We start from the raw sequence: 14,468 nt of genomic DNA on the forward strand, positions 1-14,468 counted from the left end.
CCCATGAGGCACAGGGTTAGACTGATTTGCATATGGCCATGTCTGAACTGGGGTGGCAGATTTGGCTAAAGAACGGTGATGGATCAAACCCAGATCTGTTGACTGGGTGTGAGTGTTTGATTGGTTCTGATGCTCTGTCCATCACCACCCCCTTTTGTACCGCTTTGTTTGCCATAAGTTGGCAGGGTATGCTCAGACGTGAGTCCCTTGCTCACTTTGCCACTGGATTCAAGCAAGCCTGGCTGAAGACTGCTGAAATGCCAGAACCGGTCCTAGGAAGCTTGTTTCCGGTCCAGGGAAGGCATGGCTTGGCAGTTCGGGCTGGACTGTTCCCATGAGTCACAGGGTTAGACTAATTTGCATATGGCCATGTCTGAACTGGGGTGGCAGAGTTGGCTAAAGAACGGTGATGGATCAAACCCAGATCTGTTGACTGGGTGTGAGTGTTTGATTGGTTCTGATGCTCTGTCCATCACCACCCCCTTTTGTACTGCTTTGTTTGCCATAAGTTGGCAGGGTATGCTCAGACGTGAGTCCCTTGCTCACTTTGCCACTGGATTCAAGCAAGCCTGGCTGAAGACGGCTGAAATGCCAGAAACCGGTCCTAGAAAGCTAGTTTCCCGTCAAGGGAAGGCATGGCTTGGCAGTTCGGGCTGGACTGTTCCCATGAGGCACAGGGTTGGACTGATTTGCATATGGCCATGTCAGAACTGGGGTGGCAGAGTTGGCTAAAGAACGGTGATGGATCAAACCCAGATCTGTTGACTGGGTGTGAGTGTTTGATTGGTTCTGATGCTCTGTCCATCACCACCCCCTTTTGTACCGCTTTGTTTGCCATAAGTTGGCAGGGTATGCTCAGACGTGAGTCCCTTGCTCACTTTGCCACTGGATTGAAGCAAGCCTGGCTAAAGACGGCTGAAATGCCAGAAACCGGTCCTAGGAAGCTTGTTTCCGGTCCAGGGAAGGCATGGCTTGGCAGTTCGGGCTGGACTGTTCCCATGAGGCACAGGGTTAGACTGATTTGCATATGGCCATGTCTGAACTGGGGTGGCAGAGTTGGCTAAAGAACGGTGATGGATCAAACCCAGATCTGTTGACTGGGTGTGAGTGTTTGATTGGTTCTGATGCTCTGTCCATCACCACCCCCTTTTGTACCGCTTTGTTTGCCATAAGTTGGCAGGGTATGCTCAGACGTGAGTCCCTTGCTCACTTTGCCACTGGATTCAAGCAAGCCTGGCTGAAGACTGCTGAAATGCCAGAAACCGGTCCTAGGAAGCTTGTTTCCGGTCCAGGGAAGGCATGGCTTGGCAGTTCGGGCTGGACTGTTCCCATGAGGCACAGGGTTAGACTGATTTGCATATGGCGATGTCTGAACTGGGGTGGCAGAGTTGGCTAAAGAACGGTGATGGATCAAATCCAGATCTGTTGACTGGGTGTGAGTGTTTGATTGGTTCTGATGTTCTGTCCATCACCACCCCCTTTTGTACCGTTTTGTTTGCCATAAGTTGGCAGGGTATGCTGAGACGTGAGTCCCTTGCTCACTTTGCCACTGGATTCAAGCAAGCCTGGCTGAAGACGGCTGAAATGCCAGAAACCGGTCCTAGGAAGCTTGTTCCATTCCAGGGAAGGCATAGCTTGGCAGTTCGGGCTGGACTGTTCTCATGAGGCACAGGGTTAGACTGATTTGCATATGGCCATGTCTGAACTGGGGTGGCAGAGTTGGCTAAAGAACGGTGATGGATCAAACCCAGATCTGTTGACTGGGTGTGAGTGTTTGATTGGTTCTGATGCTCTGTCCATCACCACCCCCTTTTGTACCGCTTTGTTTGCCATAAGTTGGCAGGGTATGCTCAGACGTGAGTCCCTTGCTCACTTTGCCACTGGATTCAAGCAAGCCTGGCTGAAGACGGCTGAAATGCCAGAAACCGGTCCTAGGAAGCTTTTTTCCGGTCCAGGGAAGGCATGGCTTGGCAGTTCTGGCTGGACTGTTCCCATGAGGCACAGGGTTAGACTGATTTGCATATGGACATGTCTGTACTAGGGTGGCAGAGTTGGCTAAAGAACAGTGATGGATCAAACTCAGATCTGTTGACTGGGTGTGAGTGTTTGATTGGTTCTGATGTTCTGTCCATCACCACCCTCTTTTGTACCATTTTGTTTGCCATAAGTTGGCAGGGTATGCTCAGACGTGAGTCCCTTGCTCACTTTGCCACTGGATTCAAGCAAGCCTGGCTGAAGACGGCTGAAATGCCAGAAACCGGTCCTAGGAAGCTTGTTTCCGGTCCAGGAAAGGCATGGCTTGGCAGTTTGGGCTGGACTTTTCTAATGAGGCACAGGGTTAGACTGATTTGCATATGGCGATGTCTGAACTGGGGTGGCAGATTTGGCTAAAGAACGGTGATGGATCAAACCCAGATCTGTTGACTGGGTGTGAGTGTTTGATTGGTTTTGATGCTCTGTCCATCACCACCAGCTTTTGTACCGCTTTGTTTGCCATAAGTTGGCAGGGTATGCTCAGACGTGAGTCCCTTGCTCACTTTGTTACTGGATTCAAGCAAGCCTGGCTGAAGAAGACTGAAATGCCAGAAACCGGTCCTAGGAAGCTTGTTTCCGGTCCAGGGAAGGCATGGCTTGGCAGTTCGGGCTGGACTGTTCCCATGAGGCACAGGGTTAGACTGATTTGCATATGGCCATGTCTGAACTGGGGTGGCAGATTTGGCTAAAGAACGGTGATGGATCAAACCCAGATCTGTTGACTGGGTGTGAGTGTTTGATTGGTTCTGATGCTCTGTTCATCACCACCCCCTTTTGTACCGCTTTGTTTGCCATAAGTTGGCAGGGTATGCTCAGACGTGAGTCCCTTGCTCACATTGCCACTGGATTCAAGCAAGCCTGGCTGAAGACTGCTGAAATGCCAGAAACCGGTCCTAGGAAGCTTGTTTCCGGTCCAGGGAAGGCATGGCTTGGCAGTTCGGGCTGGACTGTTCCCATGAGTCACAGGGTTAGACTGATTTGCATATGGACATGTCTGTACTAGGGTGGCAGAGTTGGCTAAAGAACAGTGATGGATCAAACTCAGATCTGTTGACTGGGTGTGAGTGTTTGATTGGTTCTGATGTTCTGTCCATCACCACCCTCTTTTGTACCGTTTTGTTTGCCATAAGTTGGCAGGGTATGCTCAGACGTGAGTCCCTTGCTCACTTTGCCACTGGATTCAAGCAAGCCTGGCTGAAGACGGCTGAAATGCCAGAAACCGGTCGTAGGAAGCTTGTTTCCGGTCCAGGAAAGGCATGGCTTGGCAGTTTGGGCTGGACTTTTCTAATGAGGCACAGGGTTAGACTGATTTGCATATGGCGATGTCTGAACTGGGGCGCCAGATTTGGCTAAATAACGGTGATGGATCAAACCCAGATCTGTTGACTGGGTGTGAGTGTTTGATTGGTTCTGATGCTCTGTCCATCACCACCAGCTTTTGTACCGCTTTGTTTGCCATAAGTTGGCAGGGTATGCTCAGATGTGAGTCCCTTGCTCACTTTGTTACTGGATTCAAGCAAGCCTGGCTGAAGAAGACTAAAATGCCAGAAACTGGTCCTAGGAAGCTTGTTTCCGGTCCAGGGAAGGCATGGCTTGGCAGTTCGGGCTGGACTGTTCCCATGAGGCACAGGGTTAGACTGATTTGCATATGGCCATGTCTGAACTGGGGTGGCAGATTTGGCTAAAGAACGGTGATGGATCAAACCCAGATCTGTTGACTGGGTGTGAGTGTTTGATTGGTTCTGATGCTCTGTCCATCACCACCCCCTTTTGTACCGCTTTGTTTGCCATAAGTTGGCAGGGTATGCTCAGACGTGAGTCCCTTGCTCACTTTGCCACTGGATTCAAGCAAGCCTGGCTGAAGACTGCTGAAATGCCAGAAACCGGTCCTAGGAAGCTTGTTTCCGGTCCAGGGAAGGCATGGCTTGGCAGTTCGGGCTGGACTGTTCCCATGAGTCACAGGGTTAGACTGATTTGCATATGGCCATGTCTGAACTGGGGTGGCAGAGTTGGCTAAAGAACGGTGATGGATCAAACCCAGATCTGTTGACTGGGTGTGAGTGTTTGATTGGTTCTGATGCTCTGTCCATCACCACCCCCTTTTGTACCGCTTTGTTTGCCATAAGTTGGCAGGGTATGCTCAGACGTGAGTCCCTTGCTCACTTTGCCACTGGATTCAAGCAAGCCTGGCTGAAGACGGCTGAAATGCCAGAAACCGGTCCTAGGAAGCTTGTTTCCGGTCCAGGAAAGGCATGGCTTGGCAGTTTGGGCTGGACTTTTCTAATGAGGCACAGGGTTAGACTGATTTGCATATGGCGATGTCTGAACTGGGGTGGCAGATTTGGCTAAAGACCGGTGATGGATCAAACCCAGATCTGTTGACTGGGTGTGAGTGTTTGATTGGTTCTGATGTTCTGTCCATCACCACCCTCTTTTGTACCATTTTGTTTGCCATAAGTTGGCAGGGTATGCTCAGACGTGAGTCCCTTGCTCACTTTGCCACTGGATTCAAGCAAGCCTGGCTGAAGACGGCTGAAATGCCAGAAACCGGTCCTAGGAAGCTTGTTTCCGGTCCAGGAAAGGCATGGCTTGGCAGTTTGGGCTGGACTTTTCTAATGAGGCACAGGGTTAGACTGATTTGCATATGGCGATGTCTGAACTGGGGTGGCAGATTTGGCTAAAGAACGGTGATGGATCAAACCCAGATCTGTTGACTGGGTGTGAGTGTTTGATTGGTTTTGATGCTCTGTCCATCACCACCAGCTTTTGTACCGCTTTGTTTGCCATAAGTTGGCAGGGTATGCTCAGACGTGAGTCCCTTGCTCACTTTGTTACTGGATTCAAGCAAGCCTGGCTGAAGAAGACTGAAATGCCAGAAACCGGTCCTAGGAAGCTTGTTTCCGGTCCAGGGAAGGCATGGCTTGGCAGTTCGGGCTGGACTGTTCCCATGAGGCACAGGGTTAGACTGATTTGCATATGGCCATGTCTGAACTGGGGTGGCAGATTTGGCTAAAGAACGGTGATGGATCAAACCCAGATCTGTTGACTGGGTGTGAGTGTTTGATTGGTTCTGATGCTCTGTTCATCACCACCCCCTTTTGTACCGCTTTGTTTGCCATAAGTTGGCAGGGTATGCTCAGACGTGAGTCCCTTGCTCACATTGCCACTGGATTCAAGCAAGCCTGGCTGAAGACTGCTGAAATGCCAGAAACCGGTCCTAGGAAGCTTGTTTCCGGTCCAGGGAAGGCATGGCTTGGCAGTTCGGGCTGGACTGTTCCCATGAGTCACAGGGTTAGACTGATTTGCATATGGACATGTCTGTACTAGGGTGGCAGAGTTGGCTAAAGAACAGTGATGGATCAAACTCAGATCTGTTGACTGGGTGTGAGTGTTTGATTGGTTCTGATGTTCTGTCCATCACCACCCTCTTTTGTACCGTTTTGTTTGCCATAAGTTGGCAGGGTATGCTCAGACGTGAGTCCCTTGCTCACTTTGCCACTGGATTCAAGCAAGCCTGGCTGAAGACGGCTGAAATGCCAGAAACCGGTCGTAGGAAGCTTGTTTCCGGTCCAGGAAAGGCATGGCTTGGCAGTTTGGGCTGGACTTTTCTAATGAGGCACAGGGTTAGACTGATTTGCATATGGCGATGTCTGAACTGGGGCGCCAGATTTGGCTAAAGAACGGTGATGGATCAAACCCAGATCTGTTGACTGGGTGTGAGTGTTTGATTGGTTCTGATGCTCTGTCCATCACCACCAGCTTTTGTACCGCTTTGTTTGCCATAAGTTGGCAGGGTATGCTCAGATGTGAGTCCCTTGCTCACTTTGTTACTGGATTCAAGCAAGCCTGGCTGAAGAAGACTAAAATGCCAGAAACTGGTCCTAGGAAGCTTGTTTCCGGTCCAGGGAAGGCATGGCTTGGCAGTTCGGGCTGGACTGTTCCCATGAGGCACAGGGTTAGACTGATTTGCATATGGCCATGTCTGAACTGGGGTGGCAGATTTGGCTAAAGAACGGTGATGGATCAAACCCAGATCTGTTGACTGGGTGTGAGTGTTTGATTGGTTCTGATGCTCTGTCCATCACCACCCCCTTTTGTACCGCTTTGTTTGCCATAAGTTGGCAGGGTATGCTCAGACGTGAGTCCCTTGCTCACTTTGCCACTGGATTCAAGCAAGCCTGGCTGAAGACTGCTGAAATGCCAGAAACCGGTCCTAGGAAGCTTGTTTCCGGTCCAGGGAAGGCATGGCTTGGCAGTTCGGGCTGGACTGTTCCCATGAGTCACAGGGTTAGACTGATTTGCATATGGCCATGTCTGAACTGGGGTGGCAGAGTTGGCTAAAGAACGGTGATGGATCAAACCCAGATCTGTTGACTGGGTGTGAGTGTTTGATTGGTTCTGATGCTCTGTCCATCACCACCCCCTTTTGTACCGCTTTGTTTGCCATAAGTTGGCAGGGTATGCTCAGACGTGAGTCCCTTGCTCACTTTGCCACTGGATTCAAGCAAGCCTGGCTGAAGACGGCTGAAATGCCAGAAACCGGTCCTAGGAAGCTTGTTTCCGGTCCAGGAAAGGCATGGCTTGGCAGTTTGGGCTGGACTTTTCTAATGAGGCACAGGGTTAGACTGATTTGCATATGGCGATGTCTGAACTGGGGTGGCAGATTTGGCTAAAGACCGGTGATGGATCAAACCCAGATCTGTTGACTGGGTGTGAGTGTTTGATTGGTTCTGATGCTCTGTCCATCACCACCAGCTTTTGTACCGCTTTGTTTGCCATAAGTTGGCAGGGTATGCTCAGACGTGAGTCCCTTGCTCACTTTGTTACTGGATTCAAGCAAGCCTGGCTGAAGAAGACTGAAATGCCAGAAACCGGTCCTAGGAAGCTTGTTTCCGGTCCAGGGAAGGCATGGCTTGGCAGTTCGGGCTGGACTGTTCCCATGAGGCACAGGGTTAGACTGATTTGCATATGGCCATGTCTGAACTGGGGTGGCAGATTTGGCTAAAGAACGGTGATGGATCAAACCCAGATCTGTTGACTGGGTGTGAGTGTTTGATTGGTTCTGATGCTCTGTCCATCACCACCCCCTTTTGTACCGCTTTGTTTGCCATAAGTTGGCAGGGTATGCTCAGACGTGAGTCCCTTGCTCACTTTGCCACTGGATTCAAGCAAGCCTGGCTGAAGACGGCTGAAATGCCAGAACCGGTCCTAGGAAGCTTGTTTCCGGTCCAGGGAAGGCATGGCTTGGCAGTTCGGGCTGGACTGTTCCCATGAGTCACAGGGTTAGACTGATTTGCATATGGCCATGTCTGAACTGGGGTGGCAGAGTTGGCTAAAGAACGGTGATGGATCAAACCCAGATCTGTTGACTGGGTGTGAGTGTTTGATTGGTTCTGATGCTCTGTCCATCACCACCCCCTTTTGTACTGCTTTGTTTGTCATAAGTTGGCAGGGTATGCTCAGACGTGAGTCCCTTGCTCACTTTGCCACTGGATTCAAGCAAGCCTGGCTGAAGACGACTGAAATGCCAGAAACCGGTCCTAGAAAGCTAGATTCCCGTCAAGGGAAGGCATGGCTTGGCAGTTCGGGCTGGACTGTTCCCATGAGGCACAGGGTTGGACTGATTTGCATATGGCCATGTCAGAACTGGGGTGGCAGAGTTGGCTAAAGAACGGTGATGGATCAAACCCAGATCTGTTGACTGGGTGTGAGTGTTTGATTGGTTCTGATGCTCTGTCCATCACCACCCCCTTTTGTACCGCTTTGTTTGCCATAAGTTGGCAGGGTATGCTCAGACGTGAGTCCCTTGCTCACTTTGCCACTGGATTGAAGCAAGCCTGGCTGAAGACGGCTGAAATGCCAGAAACCGGTCCTAGGAAGCTTGTTTCCGGTCCAGGGAAGGCATGGCTTGGCAGTTCGGGCTGGACTGTTCCCATGAGGCACAGGGTTAGACTGATTTGCATATGGCCATGTCTGAACTGGGGTGGCAGAGTTGGCTAAAGAACGGTGATGGATCAAACCCAGATCTGTTGACTGGGTGTGAGTGTTTGATTGGTTCTGATGCTCTGTCCATCACCACCCCCTTTTGTACCGCTTTGTTTGCCATAAGTTGGCAGGGTATGCTCAGACGTGAGTCCCTTGCTCACTTTGCCACTGGATTCAAGCAAGCCTGGCTGAAGACTGCTGAAATGCCAGAAACCGGTCCTAGGAAGCTTGTTTCCGGTCCAGGGAAGGCATGGCTTGGCAGTTCGGGCTGGACTGTTCCCATGAGGCACAGGGTTAGACTGATTTGCATATGGCGATGTCTGAACTGGGGTGGCAGATTTGGCTAAAGAACGGTGATGGATCAAATCCAGATCTGTTGACTGGGTGTGAGTGTTTGATTGGTTCTGATGCTCTGTCCATCACCACCCTCTTTTGTACCGCTTTGTTTGCCATAAGTTGGCTGGGTATGCTGAGACGTGAGTCCCTTGCTCACTTTGCCACTGGATTCAAGCAAGCCTGGCTGAAGACGGCTGAAATGCCAGAAACCGGTCCTAGGAAGCTTGTTCCATTCCAGGGAAGGCATAGCTTGGCAGTTCGGGCTGGACTGTTCTCATGAGGCACAGGGTTAGACTGATTTGCATATGGCCATGTCTGAACTGGGGTGGCAGAGTTGGCTAAAGAAAGGTGATGGATCAAACCCAGATCTGTTGACTGGGTGTGAGTTTTTGATTGGTTCTGATGCTCTGTCCATCACCACCCCCTTTTGTACCGCTTTGTTTGCCATAAGTTGGCAGGGTATGCTCAGACGTGAGTCCCTTGCTCACTTTGCCACTGGATTGAAGCAAGCCTGGCTGAAGACGGCTGAAATGCCAGAAACCGGTCCTAGGAAGCTTGTTTCCGGTCCAGGGAAGGCATGGCTTGGCAGTTCGGGCTGGACTGTTCCCATGAGGCACAGGGTTAGACTGATTTGCATATGGCCATGTCTGAACTGGGGTGGCAGAGTTGGCTAAAGAACGGTGATGGATCAAACCCAGATCTGTTGACTGGGTGTGAGTGTTTGATTGGTTCTGATGCTCTGTCCATCACCACCCCCTTTTGTACCGCTTTGTTTCCCATAAGTTGGCAGGGTATGCTCAGACGTGAGTCCCTTGCTCACTTTGCCACTGGATTCAAGCAAGCCTGGCTGAAGACTGCTGAAATGCCAGAAACCGGTCCTAGGAAGCTTGTTTCCGGTCCAGGGAAGGCATGGCTTGGCAGTTCGGGCTGGACTGTTCCCATGAGGCACAGGGTTAGACTGATTTGCATATGGCCATGTCTGAACTGGGGTGGCAGAGTTGGCTAAAGAACGGTGATGGATCAAATCCAGATCTGTTGACTGGGTGTGAGTGTTTGATTGGTTCTGATGTTCTGTCCATCACCACCCCCTTTTGTACCGTTTTGTTTGCCATAAGTTGGCAGGGTATGCTCAGACGTGAGTCCCTTGCTCACTTTGCCACTGGATTCAAGCAAGCCTGGCTAAAGACGGCTGAAATGCCAGAAACCGGTCCTAGGAAGCTTGTTTCCGGTCAAGGAAAGGCATGGCTTGGCAGTTCGGGCTGGACTTTTCTAGTGAGGCACAGGGTTAGACTGATTTGCATATGGCGATGTCTGAACTGGGTTGGCAGATGTGGCTAAAGAACGGTGATGGATCAAACCCAGATCTGTTGACTGGGTGTGAGTGTTTGATTGGTTCTGATGCTCTGTCCATCACCACCCCCTTTTGTACCGCTTTGTTTGCCATAAGTTGGCAGGGTATGCTCAGACGTGAGTCCCTTGCTCACTTTGCCACTGGATTCAAGCAAGCCTGGCTGAAGACGGCTGAAATGCCAGAAACCGGTCCTAGGAAGCTTGTTTCCGGTCCAGGGAAGGCATGGCTTGGCAGTTCGGGCTGGACTGTTCCCATGAGGCACAGGGTTAGACTGATTTGCATATGGCCATGTCTGAACTGTGGTGGCAGATTTGGCTAAAGAACGGTGATGGATCAAACCCAGATCTGTTGACTGGGTGTGAGTGTTTGATTGGTTCTGATGCTCTGTCCATCACCACCCCCTTTTGTACCGCTTTGTTTGCCATAAGTTGGCAGGGTATGCTCAGACGTGAGTCCCTTGCTCACTTTGCCACTGGATTCAAGCAAGCCTGGCTGAAGACTGCTGAAATGCCAGAAACTGGTCCTAGGAAGCTTGTTTCCGGTCCAGGGAAGGCATGGCTTGGCAGTTCGGGCTGGACTGTTCCCATGAGGCACAGGGTTAGACTGATTTGCATATGGCCATGTCTGAACTGGGGTGGCAGAGTTGGCTAAAGAACGGTGATGGATCAAACCCAGATCTGTTGACTGGGTGTGAGTGTTTGATTGGTTCTGATGTTCTGTCCATCACCACCCCCTTTTGTACCGTTTTGTTTGCCATAAGTTGGCAGGGTATGCTCAGACGTGAGTCCCTTGCTCACTTTGCCACTGGATTCAAGCAAGCCTGGCTGAAGACGGCTGAAATGCCAGAATCCGGTCCTAGGAAGCTTGTTTCCGGTCCAGGGAAGGCATGGCTTGGCAGTTTGGGCTGGATTTTTCCCATGAGGCACAGGGTTAGACTGATTTGCATATGGCGATGTCTGAACTGGGGTGGCAGATTTGGCTAAAGAACGGTGATAGATCAAACCCAGATCTGTTGACTGGGTGTGAGTGTTTGATTGGTTCTAATGCTCTGTCCATCACCACCACCTTTTGTACCGCTTTGTTTGCCATAAGTTGGCAGGGTATGCTCAGACGTGAGTCCCTTGCTCACTTTGCCACTGGATTCAAGTAAGCCTGGCTGAAGACGGCTGAAATGCCAGAAACCGGTCCTAGGAAGCTTGTTTCCGGTCCAGGGAAGGCATGGCTTGGCAGTTCGGGCTGGACTGTTCCCATGAGGCACAGGGTTAGACTGATTTGCATATGGCCATGTCTGAACTGGGGTGGCAGATTTGGCTAAAGAACGGTGATAGATCAAACCCAAATCTGTTGACTGGGTGTGAGTGTTTGATTGGTTCTGATGCTCTGTCCATCACCACCCCCTTTTGTACCGCTTTGTTTGCCATAAGTTGGCAGGGTATGCTCAGACGTGAGTCCCTTGCTCACTTTGCCACTGGATTCAAGCATGCCTGGCTGAAGACGGCTGAAATGCCAGAAACCGGTCCTAGGAAGCTTGTTTCTGGTCCAGGGAAGCCATGGCTTGGCAGTTCGGGCTGGACTGTTCCCATGAGGCACAGGGTTAGACTGATTTGCATATGGCCATGTCTGAACTGGGGTGGCAGAGTTGGCTAAAGAACGGTGATGGATCAAACCCAGATCTGTTGACTGGGTGTGAGTGTTTGATTGGTTCTGATGCTCTGTCCATCACCACCCTCTTTTGTACCGCTTTGTTTGCCATAAGTTGGCTGGGTATGCTGAGACGCGAGTCCCTTGCTCACTTTGCCACTGGATTCAAGCAAGCCTGGCTGAAGACGGCTGAAATGCCAGAAACCGGTCCTAGGAAGCTTGTTCCATTCCAGGGAAGGCATAGCTTGGCAGTTCGGGCTGGACTGTTCTCATGAGGCACAGGGTTAGACTGATTTGCATATGGCCATGTCTGAACTGGGGTGGCAGAGTTGGCTAAAGAACGGTGATGGATCAAACCCAGATCTGTTGACTGGGTGTGAGTGTTTGATTGGTTCTGATGCTCTGTCCATCACCACCCCCTTTTGTACCGCTTTGTTTGCCATAAGTTGGCAGGGTATGCTCAGACGTGAGTCCCTTGCTCACTTTGCCACTGGATTCAAGCAAGCCTGGCTGAAGACGGCTTAAATGCCAGAAACCGGTCCTAGGAAGCTTTTTTCCGGTCCAGGGAAGGCATGGCTTGGCAGTTCTGGCTGGACTGTTCCCATGAGGCACAGGGTTAGACTGATTTGCATATGGACATGTCTGTACTAGGGTGGCAGAGTTGGCTAAAGAACAGTGATGGATCAAACTCAGATCTGTTGACTGGGTGTGAGTGTTTGATTGGTTCTGATGTTCTGTCCATCACCACCCTCTTTTGTACCGTTTTGTTTGCCATAAGTTGGCAGGGTATGCTCAGACATGAGTCCCTTGCTCACTTTGCCACTGGATTCAAGCAAGCCTGGCTGAAGACGGCTGAAATGCCAGAAACCGGTCCTAGGAAGCTTGTTTCCGGTCCAGGAAAGGCATGGCTTGGCAGTTTGGGCTGGACTTTTCTAATGAGGCACAGGGTTAGACTGATTTGCATATGGCGATGTCTGAACTGGGGTGGCAGATTTGGCTAAAGAACGGTGATGGATCAAACCCAGATCTGTTGACTGGGTGTGAGTGTTTGATTGGTTCTGATGCTCTGTCCATCACCACCAGCTTTTGTACCGCTTTGTTTGCCATAAGTTGGCAGGGTATGCTCAGACGTGAGTCCCTTGCTCACTTTGTTACTGGATTCAAGCAAGCCTGGCTGAAGAAGACAGAAATGCCAGAAACCGGTCCTAGGAAGCTTGTTTCCGGTCCAGGGAAGGCATGGCTTGGCAGTTCGGGCTGGACTGTTCCCATGAGGCACAGGGTTAGACTGATTTGCATATGGCCATGTCTGAACTGGGGTGGCAGATTTGGCTAAAGAACGGTGATGGATCAAACCCAGATCTGTTGACTGGGTGTGAGTGTTTGATTGGTTCTGATGCTCTGTTCATCACCACCCCCTTTTGTACCGCTTTGTTTGCCATAAGTTGGCAGGGTATGCTCAGACGTGAGTCCCTTGCTCACTTTGCCACTGGATTCAAGCAAGCCTGGCTGAAGACTGCTGAAATGCCAGAAACCGGTCCTAGGAAGCTTGTTTCCGGTCCAGGGAAGGCATGGCTTGGCAGTTCGGGCTGGACTGTTCCCATGAGTCACAGGGTTAGACTGATTTGCATATGGACATGTCTGTACTAGGGTGGCAGAGTTGGCTAAAGAACAGTGATGGATCAAACTCAGATCTGTTGACTGGGTGTGAGTGTTTGATTGGTTCTGATGTTCTGTCCATCACCACCCTCTTTTGTACCGTTTTGTTTGCCATAAGTTGGCAGGGTATGCTCAGACGTGAGTCCCTTGCTCACTTTGCCACTGGATTCAAGCAAGCCTGGCTGAAGACGGCTGAAATGCCAGAAACCGGTCCTAGGAAGCTTGTTTCCGGTCCAGGAAAGGCATGGCTTGGCAGTTCGGGCTGGACTGTTCTCATGAGGCACAGGGTTAGACTGCTTTGCATATGGCCATGTCTGAACTGGGGTGGCAGAGTTGGCTAAAGAACGGTGATGGATCAAACCCAGATCTGTTGACTGGGTGTGAGTGTTTGATTGGTTCTGATGCTCTGTCCATCACCACCCCCTTTTGTACCGCTTTGTTTGCCATAAGTTGGCAGGGTATGCTCAGACGTGAGTCCCTTGCTCACTTTGCCACTGGATTCAAGCAAGCCTGGCTGAAGACGGCTGAAATGCCAGAAACCGGTCCTAGGAAGCTTTTTTCCGGTCCAGGGAAGGCATGGCTTGGCAGTTCTGGCTGGACTGTTCCCATGAGGCACAGGGTTAGACTGATTTGCATATGGACATGTCTGTACTAGGGTGGCAGAGTTGGCTAAAGAACAGTGATGGATCAAACTCAGATCTGTTGACTGGGTGTGAGTGTTTGATTGGTTCTGATGTTCTGTCCATCACCACCCCCTTTTGTACCGTTTTGTTTGCCATAAGTTGGCAGGGTATGCTCAGACGTGAGTCCCTTGCTCACTTTGCCACTGGATTCAAGCAAGCCTGGCTGAAGACGGCTGAAATGCCAGAAACCGGTCCTAGGAAGCTTGTTTCCGGTCCAGGAAAGGCATGGCTTGGCAGTTTGGGCTGGACTTTTCTAATGAGGCACAGGGTTAGACTGATTTGCATATGGCGATGTCTGAACTGGGGTGGCAGATTTGGCTAAAGACCGGTGATGGATCAAACCCAGATCTGTTGACTGGGTGTGAGTGTTTGATTGGTTCTGATGCTCTGTCCATCACCACCAGCTTTTGTACCGCTTTGTTTGCCATAAGTTGGCAGGGTATGCTCAGACGTGAGTCCCTTGCTCACTTTGTTACTGGATTCAAGCAAGCCTGGCCGAAGAAGACTGAAATGCCAGAAACCGGTCCTAGGAAGCTTGTTTCCGGTCCAGGGAAGGCATGGCTTGGCAGTTCGGGCTGGACTGTTCCCATGAGGCACAGGGTTAGACTGATTTGCATATGGCCATGTCTGAACTGGGGTGGCAGATTTGGCTAAAGAACGGTGATGGATCAAACCCAGATCTGTTGACTGGGTGTGAGTGTTTGATTGGTTCTGATGCTCTGTCCATCACCACCCCCTTTTGTACCGCTTTGTTTGCCATAAGTTGGCAGGGTATGCTCAGA

Source organism: Triturus cristatus, chromosome 1_2 (genome assembly GCF_964204655.1).
Source record: "Triturus cristatus chromosome 1_2, aTriCri1.1, whole genome shotgun sequence".
In the NCBI taxonomy this organism is placed as follows: Eukaryota; Metazoa; Chordata; class Amphibia; order Caudata; family Salamandridae; genus Triturus; species Triturus cristatus.